The 11015-nt window shown below is 45.2% G+C and overlaps 1 long non-coding RNA gene across 1 annotated transcript; it reads left to right on the top strand.

Moving 5' to 3' along the window:
• The first annotated feature begins 2240 nt into the window (after positions 1-2240).
• On the top strand, positions 2241-7884 carry LOC115589905 (uncharacterized). The gene is made up of 4 exons (XR_003985638.1): positions 2241-2290; positions 7492-7602; positions 7723-7738; positions 7832-7884. It is a non-coding gene; the product is annotated as an uncharacterized LOC115589905 (long non-coding RNA).
• The last annotated feature ends 3131 nt before the right edge of the window (positions 7885-11015 follow it).

Consider the following 11015-nt stretch of genomic DNA (forward strand, 5'->3'; position numbering starts at 1 on the left):
ATCTGTTCATCTTGTTTTTTAAATGATGATAAACAAACAGAATCTTGAAAAAAATAAGAAAATGAATTTCCTTCTGTCCTCACTCTTTAAGATAACACACGAAAAGACAGGTATTATATCTTGGCTAAAACTCTGCTCTCATTTACAAGAAATACTTATAGTCCTGATACTTAAAGGGATAGTTCAACATTTTTGAAAATTGGCCCATTGCCATAATCCCTCTAGTCATAGCTCAGTAGGTTCGTTACCTTTAATTGTCGGTCCAAGCTGCTTTTAGATCGGCGGAGCCGAGTACCGAGCGGCGCAGCTACGCTACAGAGGCTAATGGAATTTCTTGGTCTCCCTCATCAAACTCAGCAAATACACAACCAAAAAACTCTAAAACGCTGTGGTGGACAAGTTGTGACCTGCACCACGCTATGAGATAATAACGGAACGTTACGAGACGTGAAGCAAATACTCGGAACTACTTTCTTCAGTAAACCACTGGTCTGAGTGACACAGTGTGCGCACCTCAGGCAGAACCGTAGTTACCTGGGCTCGACTGGATTATCATTGCGGGACGTATTACAGAGAAAGCAGACGTGGTAAGTGACTACTGCGTTTTTCACTCACCAATCTCTCTGCTGTAGGCATAGGTTCGCATGCCCCACAGCTACACCACCAGTTCATGCCTGCTCTGAGTCTCTCCTCAACTCCTCGCTGTTCAGCAGCCTCAGCCTCTCTTCTCGCTCTCTCTTCTTCCAAAACCTGCAGCGCTTCTTCGGTGTGTTCTGGCTCAAATAAATACGGGCGTGGGTCTTGGTTGATTAAAAAGTCGTCCTTATTGTCCATCACAAAGTCTGCCATGATCACACTTCGCTTCGTCACAAGTGTTGTTGCGGAAGTATCTGCAGTAAACGTGCGCTTTTGAAATCACTCCGCCGAGCAGCCGTGTCTGGAGTGTAAAGTCCGACTTTACCTCTAAAACAACTCCGTCTCGTATCGTTCCATTATTATCTCATAGCGTGGTGAATGTGCAGGTAACAACTTGTCCACCACAGCGTTTTGGAGTTTTTGATTGTGTATTTGCTGAGTTTGATGAGGGAAACCAAGAAATTCCATTAGCCTCCGTAGCGTAGCTGCGCCACCTGGTACTCGGCTCCGCCGATCTAAAAGCAGCTTGGACTCACAAATAAAGGTAATGAACCTACTGCTATGACTAGAGGGATCATGGCAATGAGCCGATTTTCAAAAAAGTTGAACTATCCCTTTAAGCTCTTCTAATTACAGCAGCTGGAGTCACTTGGTTGTCTATCATTTTAAAATGTTCTCAAAATTATAGCAAGAGGTCAAAGTATAAATCAAAATTTGACCGAAAAACTGAACTTTGTTACAATGAAAACAAAACTCCAGACTATTTGAGTGGAGGGATTTTCTATCTGAAGATCTCTGTGCTCTGTTCGACCTCTTATCACATGTTGTTTTTCAGATATTCACTCATCAGCATCTCTCACAGTGAGTCCTGACAGAGCTCAACACTTCACCTCTGACTCTGTCTCACTGAGCTGTGACGGAAACTCTGAGTGGGGAGTGTGGAGGTTTTCAACTGAGGGAAGCTACCCATCAGACTGCAAATGGTGGTGGACAATGATTGGATCAACATGCAACATAAACACTGACAGGACCAGTGATGCAGTGTACTGGTGTGAGTCTGAATCAGGAGAGTCCACCAACGCAGTTAACATCACTGTACAGGGTATGATTTCATTACATTATGTTTTTCTTTGACTTATTACTTCAAACATACCATTGTGTGTTGAGGAGGACAGCACACTGACATGTTAAGAGTTCTGCACAACACTCTGCTTCATCATCTCTCCAGTAATGAATGGTTTTCACTTGATAAACATAGCTGAGTATTTAATCAGGCTGTGCTTTTAACCACGTATTTGTAAATATAGAAAACCCAGTATGTCTTTTCTCATCTCTCTACATCAGCTCATTCTCAAGTTCCTCAACCAGCTGATCTCTGACTGAAACCTGGTATTCTTTGACTGTTTAACAGATGGAGATATGATCCTGCTGAGCCCTGCCCGTCCTGTGACTGAAGGACATTCTGTTAGTCTGAGCTGCAAATCAAGAAGTCAAACATTTGAGTCTGTTGTGTTTTTCTATCACAATGAGAAAGTCATTCAAAGTGACAGCAGATGGGAGTTAAATATCTCTGCAGTGTCGAAGTCAGATGAAGGATTCCACAAGTGTCAACACTCAGGACGAGAGTCAGCACAGAGCTGGATGTCAGTTCAGGGTGAGCAGGATTAAAACAATTGGTACATTTTCATGTAAACTGTTTGTTTTTCACTGGGAAAGAAATTTAGACGGATATTGTTTTTCTAGTTGATCAGTTGCATCCAAAGCACAATCAGACAGGCCCAAAGTGACGACGCTGTGGGAGACTGCAGTTTGTGTTATGACTTCCCTTTTTTTGTTCATTTAATTGTTGTCTTTCAACAATTAAATCCACAGTGAAAGTATTCAACTGGGCTCTTCAACAATTAAACAAGGTTTTGCCTTCACAAATGTAACATTCAGTAGTGAAACTTAAAAACTAAATAAAGAAACCCAGAAAAGAGAGACATGACATGTAACAGAGATCGTTGACAAAGTTTAAACTAATATGTCTCCAGTATTTATAAAATAATTCTGTGTTAATTTACAGTTCCAGTATTTCTGACCTGTGTGGGCTGAACTATATAAACTGGACTTAATCACAGTGACCTTAATTTTGACCTTTTTTCTATCTTTGTTCTAAATCAAACAACAAAAGGACCAAAGGCTGAACTGAGGGCTGATGACAGAGACATTCCTGTAGGGGGCAGTGTGACCCTGACCTGCTCTGTGAACCCATCATCATCTGGTTGGAAATACTTCTGGTACAGAGGAGAGAAAACCTCTGAACCTCTGACCTCTCAACTCTCAGCTGGACCAATCAGAGTCTCAGAGGGAGGAGTCTACTGGTGCAGAGGAGGAAGAGGAGAGCCAGTTAACTACACAGAGTACAGTGATTCAGTCACTGTCAACAAAATCAGTGAGTTCGACTTTTGTATCGGAAACAGAATAAAGATATATGTTTTATGAACCAGTAGGTTCACCACCAGCAGGAGGGTTCAGAAGGGGCCGGTGCCATGTGATTTGGGTGGCGGACGTGGCCAGGGGCCCCGACGACCCAATCCCCGGACGGTGACTCTGGCCATGGGGACATGGAGTGTCACCTCGCTGGGAGGGAAAGAGCCTGAGCTAGTGCGGGAGGTTGAGCGGTACCAACTAGAGATAGTCGGGCTCACCTCCACGCACAGTCTGGGCTCTGGAACCCAACTCCTTGCGAAGGGGCTGGACGCTCTTCCACTCTGGAGTTGCCCACGGTGAGAGGTGGTGAGCTGGGCTTGCTTATTGCTCCCCAGCTCAGCCGCCATGTGTTGGAGTTTTCCCCGGTGAACGAGAGGGTCGTTTCCCTGCGCCTTAGGGTCGGGGATAGGTCTCTCACTGTTGTTTCGGCTTATGGGCCGAACAGCATTGCAGAGTGCCTGGCCTTCTTGGAGGCCCTGGGAGGGGTACTGGAGAGTGCTCCAACCGGGGACTCCGTCGTTCTACTGGGGCACTGCAGCGCTCATGTGGGCAGCGACAGTGTTATCTGGAGGGGTTTGATTGGGAGGAATGGACTCCCCGTTCTGAACCCGAGCGGTGTTTTGTTACTGGACTTCTGTGCTAGTCACAGTTTGTCCATAACGAACACCATGTTCAAGCATAAGGGTGTCCATCAGTGCACGTGGCACCAAGACACCCTAGGCCGGAGGTCAATGATCGACTTGGTCTTGGTCTTGTCATCTGACCTCCGGCCGTATGTCTTGGACACTCGGGTGAAGAGCGGGGCTGAGCTGTCAATTGATCACCACCTGGTGGTGAGTTGGATCCGCTGGCAGGGGAGGAAGTTGGACAGACTTGGCAGACCCAAACGTATTGGGAGGGTCTGATGGGAACGTCTGGCGGAACCCTCTGTCAGAGAGGTCTTCAACTCCCACCTCCGGGAGAGCTCTGACCAGATCCCGAGGGAGGCTTGGGACATTGAGTCCGAATGGACCATGTTCTCCTCTTCCAGTGTTGACGCAGCTGTTTGGAGCTGTGGCCATAAGGTCTCCGGTACCTGACGTGGCGGCCATGGAGGAGGACGCTACAAGAACTACTAGTCGGCCTCAAAGAAATTCTGGCAAACCATCCGGCGCCTCAGGAGGGGGAAGCATCCCTTCACCAACACTGTTTACGGTGGAGGGGGGAGCTGTTGACCGCGACTGGTGATATCGTCGGGCAGTGGAAGGAATACTTTGAGGATCTCCTCAATCCCACTGTCATGCCTTTCATAGAGGAAGCAGAGGCTGGGGACTCAGAGGTTGACCCATCCATCACCCAAGCCAAGTCACTGAGGTAGTCCGGATGCTCCTCAGTGGCAAAGCACCGGGGCTGGATGAGATCCACCCTGAGTACCTCAAGTCTCTGGATGTTGTGGGGCTGTCTTGGCTGACACGTCTCTGCAGCATCGCGTGGCAGTCGGGGACAGTGCCTCTGGACTGGCAGACTGGGGTGGTGGTCCCTCTATTCACGGGGTGAGGGAAGTCTGACAATTCGGCCGATAGTCGAACCTCAGAGTCAGGAGGAACAATGCGGTTTTCGTCCTGGTCGTGGAACACTGGACCAGCTCTATACCCTCCGCAGGGTGCTCGAGGGTTCATGGGAGTTTGCCCAACCAGTCCACATGTGTTTTGTGGACTTGGAGAAGGCATTCGACCGTGTCCCTCGTGGCATTCTGGAGCTTGGTTCTCATTGCTGGCAGTAAGTCAGACCTGTTCCTGGTGCATGTGGGACTCCGGCAGGGCTGCCCTTTGTCACCGGTTCTGTTCATTATTTTTATGGACAGAATTTCTAGGCGCAGTCAGGGGCCGGAGGGGGTGTGGTTCGGGAGCCACTGGATTCCATCTCTGCTTTTTGCAGACGATGTTGTCTTGTTGGCTCCATCGAGCCAGGACCTCCAGCATGTTCTGGGGCAGTTTGCAGCCGAGTCTAAAGCAGCTTGGATAAATATTAGCACCTCCAAATCTGAGGCCATGGTTCTCAACCGGAGAAAGATGGCTTGCTCCCTCCAGGTTGGGGGAGAGTTCTTGCCCCAAGTGTAGGAGTTAAAGTATCTTGGGGTCTTGTTCACTGGTGAGGGAAGGATGGAGCGTGAGATTGGCAGGGGGATCGGTGCAGCAGCCACAGTAATGCGGTCGTTGTGTCGGTCTGTCGTGGTGAAGAGTGAGCTGAGCCAAAAGGCGAAGCTCTCGATTTACCGATCAATCTACGTTTCTACCCTGACCTATGGTCATGAACTTTGGGTCATAACCGAAAGAATAAGATCCCGGATACAAGCAGCTGAAATGAGTTTCCTCCACAGGGTGGTAGGGCGCTCCCTTAGAGATAGGGTGAAGAGCTCTGTCACCCGGGAGGAGCTCGGTGTAGAGCTGCTGCTCCTCCACATCGAGAGGAGCCAGCTGAGGTGGCTCGGGCATCTATATCGGATGCCCCCAGGACGCCTTCCTTGGAAGGTGTTCCTGGCATGCCCCACCGGGAGGAGACCCAGAGAAAGACCCAGGACATGCTGGAGTGACTATCTCGCTCGGCTGGCCTGCGAACGCCTTGGGTACCTCCTGGAGGAGCTAGAGGAAGTGTCCGGGGTGAGGGAAGTCTGGCCGTCCCTGCTCAGACAGCTGCCCCCGTGACCCGGCCTCGGATAAGCAGAGGAAATTGGATGGATAGATGGATGGGTTGTATTAATTGATTGAAAAACATTGTATGTTTGATGTAGATTTAACTTTTCTTCATTTTTGTTTCCATTCTGTGAATTCTTGAACATAAACAGGTCCAAACAAGGCTGTTGTGACTCGGCAGCCAAACTGGACTGAAGTATACATTGGAGAGAGGATCACTCTCAGATGTAAAATCAAAGATGGAGGAGAAACTGAGTGGGAGTATGAATGGAGAACAACCAGCTCAGAAAAACCTTCAGATCAAAATGAACACAGTATTACATCTGTGACTAGATCCCACAGTGGAGACTACAGGTGTAAGGGCAGAAAGAAACATACACAGCATTCTTCAACAGATTGGAGTGATCCCATCAAACTGACAGTATCAGACAGTAAGTCACATCACATTTCTTTCAGAGTGAAGATTATACAGCTCATTAAAAGGCTGTTTTGGTTCATATATATGTTTAAAGTAAATCTTCATGACTGATTGTGCAGAATGTTTCTGATCCAATATCAATACATGTTTTCATTAAAAAATCATTTTCCAACAGAACTCTGGCCTGTCCTCACTGTGTCTCCATCATGGCTTAGTGCTGGAGCCTCAGTAACTCTGAACTGCAGTGTTGAAGATCCATCTGCAGGATGGAGGTTCTACTGGTATAGGTTTATTCCTCTTCCATCAGAAAACTCCAACCCCTTCTATAGCCTTAAGCAGCTACCTGGCAGCAGCAGTGGGACTGAACAGGATTCCTACATTGTTCATGGACAGACACACACAGCAGGATATAGTTGCAGAGCTGGGAGAGGAGATCCAGTGTTTTACACGTATTACAGTGAACCTAAGTATGTCTGGTCTGCAGGTCAGTTTGTTTCTATCTATCTTAAGAAACAGATGTTATATCAGCTCTGTTCATCTTGTTTTTAAATGATGATAAACAAACAGAATCTTGAAAAAAATAAGAAAATGAATTTCCTTCTGTACTCACTCTTTAAGATAACACATGAAAAGACGGATATGATATCTTGGTTAAAACTCTGCTCTCGTTTACAAGAATTACTTTTAGTCTGGATACTTAAGCTCTTCTTTTGCTTACAGCGGCTGGAGTCCCTTGGTTGTCTATTATTTTAGAATTTTCTCAAAATTGTAGGAAGAGGTCAAAGTTGGAATCAAAATTTCACCAAAATACTGAACTTTGTTTCGATAAAGACAAAGCTAAGGACTATTTGAATGGAGACATTTTATATCTGAAGATCTCTGTGCTCTGTTTGACCTCTTATCACATGTTGTTTTTCAGATATTCACTTATTAGCATCTCTCAAAGTGAGTCCTGACAAAGCTGAACACTTCACCTCAGACTCTGTCTCACTGAGCTGTGAGGGAAACTCTGAGTGGAGAGTGTGGAGGTTTTCAGCAGAGGGAAGCTACCCATCAGACTGCAAATGGTGGGGGACAATGACTGGATCAACATGCAACATTGACACAAACAGGACCAGTGATGCAGTGTACTGGTGTGAGTCTAGATCAGGAGACTCCAGCAATGCGGTCAACATCATTGTCCAGGGTATGGTTTCATTACATTTAGTTTTTCTTTGACTCATTATTTCAAACATCTCGTTGTGTGTTGAGGAGAAATTTGGATGAATGTTATTTTCCTATTCATTCCAACAGTGTCCAGGCCTGACAGCTCTTCATTTCCTGTACTGTTGATTGTTGGGCTGGTTTGTGGAATCGTTCTTGTTAATCCTCTGCTCGTTTTGTTTTGCTACAGAGTGTCCAAGGGTGAGACCTTCTTCTTCTATTATTACATGTTCTTTAATTATTCTAATACATTCGCATACTCTGACCTCATCAGAGAGAACAGCAGTATAACAACCATCTAACAACAACTGTCTTTCACAGATTCATGCTTCGTCAGGTAGGTGCCACACTCTCTTATCGCATGTTGAACGTAACATCAACACATTTTTATGTTCCTATTAAAATGTGCTGTATCTGATACTTGATGTAGACCAGTCCAGTCTGAGAGCACCAACGCAGATCGTGTCGACTACGAGAATGATCTACACCATGGTAAGTAGTTAAACTAATCTTTATTTGTTACATATTATATTTTAGACTATCTAATAACATCTTACTTTGTTTAATAAGTATTGTTAACTAACCTTGGCTTAAAATGTATTTCTCTGTAGGTGATGTTTGTCTCTATGACACAATCGGAGACTGTGAAGAAGCTGAACATGGTACAGTTTATACCTTTTGTTCACCATAGAGCTGTTAGAAATATTGGAATAAGACAATTTGATTTAACTGTAAATTACTTATTGACGATCATTGAGCATATTTATTTGTCTGAATTTACATATTTTAGACTGAGTTAGACATCTAACAACAAGTGTCTCTTTCACAGATTCAGGCTTCGTCAGGTAGGTGCAACACTCTCTCATCTCATGTTGAATGTAACATCTACACATTTTTATGTTCCTATTTAAATGTTCTGTATTTCATACATGTTGTAGACCAGTCCAGTCTGAGAGCGCCAACGGACATCGCGTGGACCACGAGAATGATCATTACTCCGCACTTCTCCACGGTAAGCAGTTAAACTAATCTTTATTTGTTACATATTATATTTTAATGTATTAGTTATGTGCATCCGCAACATAACAGCCACTCACTTAAGTTATTGAATCTATTGGCTGTCGCTGCTACCTCAGTTAAATGATTAGACAGAGACCCCAGTGTGACAGGAGCCAAAGCTCCTTATGAAACGACACAGCCCTGCAGGATGTGATCACTGGTCTCCTTCGCCTCTCCATAAAGGAGAGAGGCCACCTTAATAGCTATGACATTAGCACCTGTGGTGAGAAAATAGAGGAGCTAATGAGCTGTGAAAGCTGGAAAGCTGCAACGCACCCTACCCAAGGTGCTTGGTCAAATAGCGCTGCTCACCCAGCGCAAAGCCAAGCTGCAAGCAGAAGTAAGCCAACAACAGCTTGATAGATAAACTGATCATTAGTTCAGCAGTTAAACTAATCTTTATTTGTTACATATTATATTTTAATTAAACTAATACAATCTTAGTTTGTTTAATAATTGTTGTAAACTCACCTTGGCTTGATATTTATTCCTCTGTAGATGATTTTTGTCTCTATGACACAATCGGAGACTGTCAAGAAGCTGAACTCGGTACAGTTTATACCTTTTGTTCACCATAGAGCTGTTAGAAATATTGGAATAAGACAATTTGATTTAACTGTAAATTACTTATTGGTGATCATTGAGCATAATCTTTTGACTGAAATGACATATTTTAGACTGAGTTAGACATCTAACAAGTGTCTCTTTCACAGATTCAGGCTTCGTCAGGTAGGTGCAACACTCTCTCATCTCATGTTGAACGTAACATCAACACATTTTTATGTTCCTATTTAAATGTTCTGTATCTGATACATGTTGTAGACCAGTCCAGTCTGAGAGCGCCAACGCAGATCATATGGACTACGAGAATGATCATTACTCCGCTCTTCTCCACGGTGAGCAGTTAAACTAATATCATAAATCTAACCTCATATACTATTACAGTCGGGTCCAAAAGTCTGAGACAATTGAAAATCTCTAATATTGTCACGTGAACCTGGAAATAATCAGAGAGTGCTCAGAAAATCTGAGTCTGAGCATCAAACCATTTCCAGACTGAAGGTTTCTAAAGGGGCAGTGCATGTAACAATGTAAAATGTGAAACTGTCTGAGAGTGCACCTGAATGCATTGTTAGTTCTGCAGGGATCGGATGAATGGAGAAAATGAGAGCAACTGATTGCCCATTGTTAATGCCAGGTCCAGAGTTGCCTGTTGCTGGAAGCTTCTGCTTTCGTCAGCGCAACTGTTACTCGAAGGGAGCAACCAGATGTCTGGATTTAACCGTTAAAAGCTGCAGTGTTTCATCTCGCTGGATGAGTCAAACTGCTCCGTGATACCCAACACTCTCCGGATCTAGAATAAGTAGCTGGGAAAGCAGCCACTTTCACCGCCTGCAGAAGAAGGATTTTTCCCAATGCACAACGCTGTTTTAACACCAACGCAGGACGCTGCAACTGCCACACCAGCTCTAACATCAATTACTTACAATGGTGCCCCGTGTGAGGACGTCTTAAACCAGATCTATTGCAGATTAAGCACTCACAACTTGCCAAATCTTTAATTGTGGTTTGTAGATTGTTGTTGTGTACTATTGGATAGTTTTTCTTTCAAACCTAAATAGCTTGCATGCTATTTAGATTCTGTGGTCACTAACACAACTTAGCTATTACATCTCCAGAGGTGTCGAAACCACCTCATTAACATTCTAACAGTATAGGTTGCATAAGAGTTATTATCATAACACCTCCTAACATGTAGGATTGTAAGTTATAGGTAAAGCCTCTCACCTGTGCATCCGCAACATAACAGCCACTCACTTAAGTTATTGAATCTATTGGCTGTCGCTGCTACCTCAGTTAAATGATTAGACAGAGACCCCAGTGTGACAGGAGCCAAAGCTCCTTATGAAACGACACAGCCCTGCAGGATGTGATCACTGGTCTCCTTCGCCTCTCCATAAAGGAGAGAGGCCACCTTAATAGCTATGACATTAGCACCTGTGGTGAGAAAATAGAGGAGCTAATGAGCTGTGAAAGCTGGAAAGCTGCAACGCACCCTACCCAAGGTGCTTGGTCAAATAGCGCTGCTCACCCAGCGCAAAGCCAAGCTGCAAGCAGAAGTAAGCCAACAACAGCTTGCCCAGCTGCAGAACAGCTACTAGGCTGTGTAGCGTGATAACTCCCGCCTGCAACGTGACGTCCAGGTCGGGAAAAGTAAGTCTTCCTGTACACGGGAAGGTCGGTTTGTGATTCAACAGCCAGTTGAACTCCAAACAACACACAAGCAGGCCACCTCAGTTAACTTAGGGTTCACAACTACTCCCAGTGGTGTCACCCCCAACCGGTTGACCGGCCATCCAGCACCACCAAGGGCACACTCGGTGGTCACAGGTGCTCCACCCAAGTGGAGGGTATCCCAGTCCAGGCGCAGCTGCACCACCATTTGGTGTGACACTGCTGCCCTTGCCCAAAGGGACCAAGGTTATAACAGTGTCTGGAGCAGCATCACTGGTTCTGGACCCCATTCATGTGCAATTTCTACGCAAATTGCAGTT

Source organism: Sparus aurata, chromosome 10 (genome assembly GCF_900880675.1).
Source record: "Sparus aurata chromosome 10, fSpaAur1.1, whole genome shotgun sequence".
NCBI lineage: Eukaryota > Metazoa > Chordata > Actinopteri > Spariformes > Sparidae > Sparus > Sparus aurata.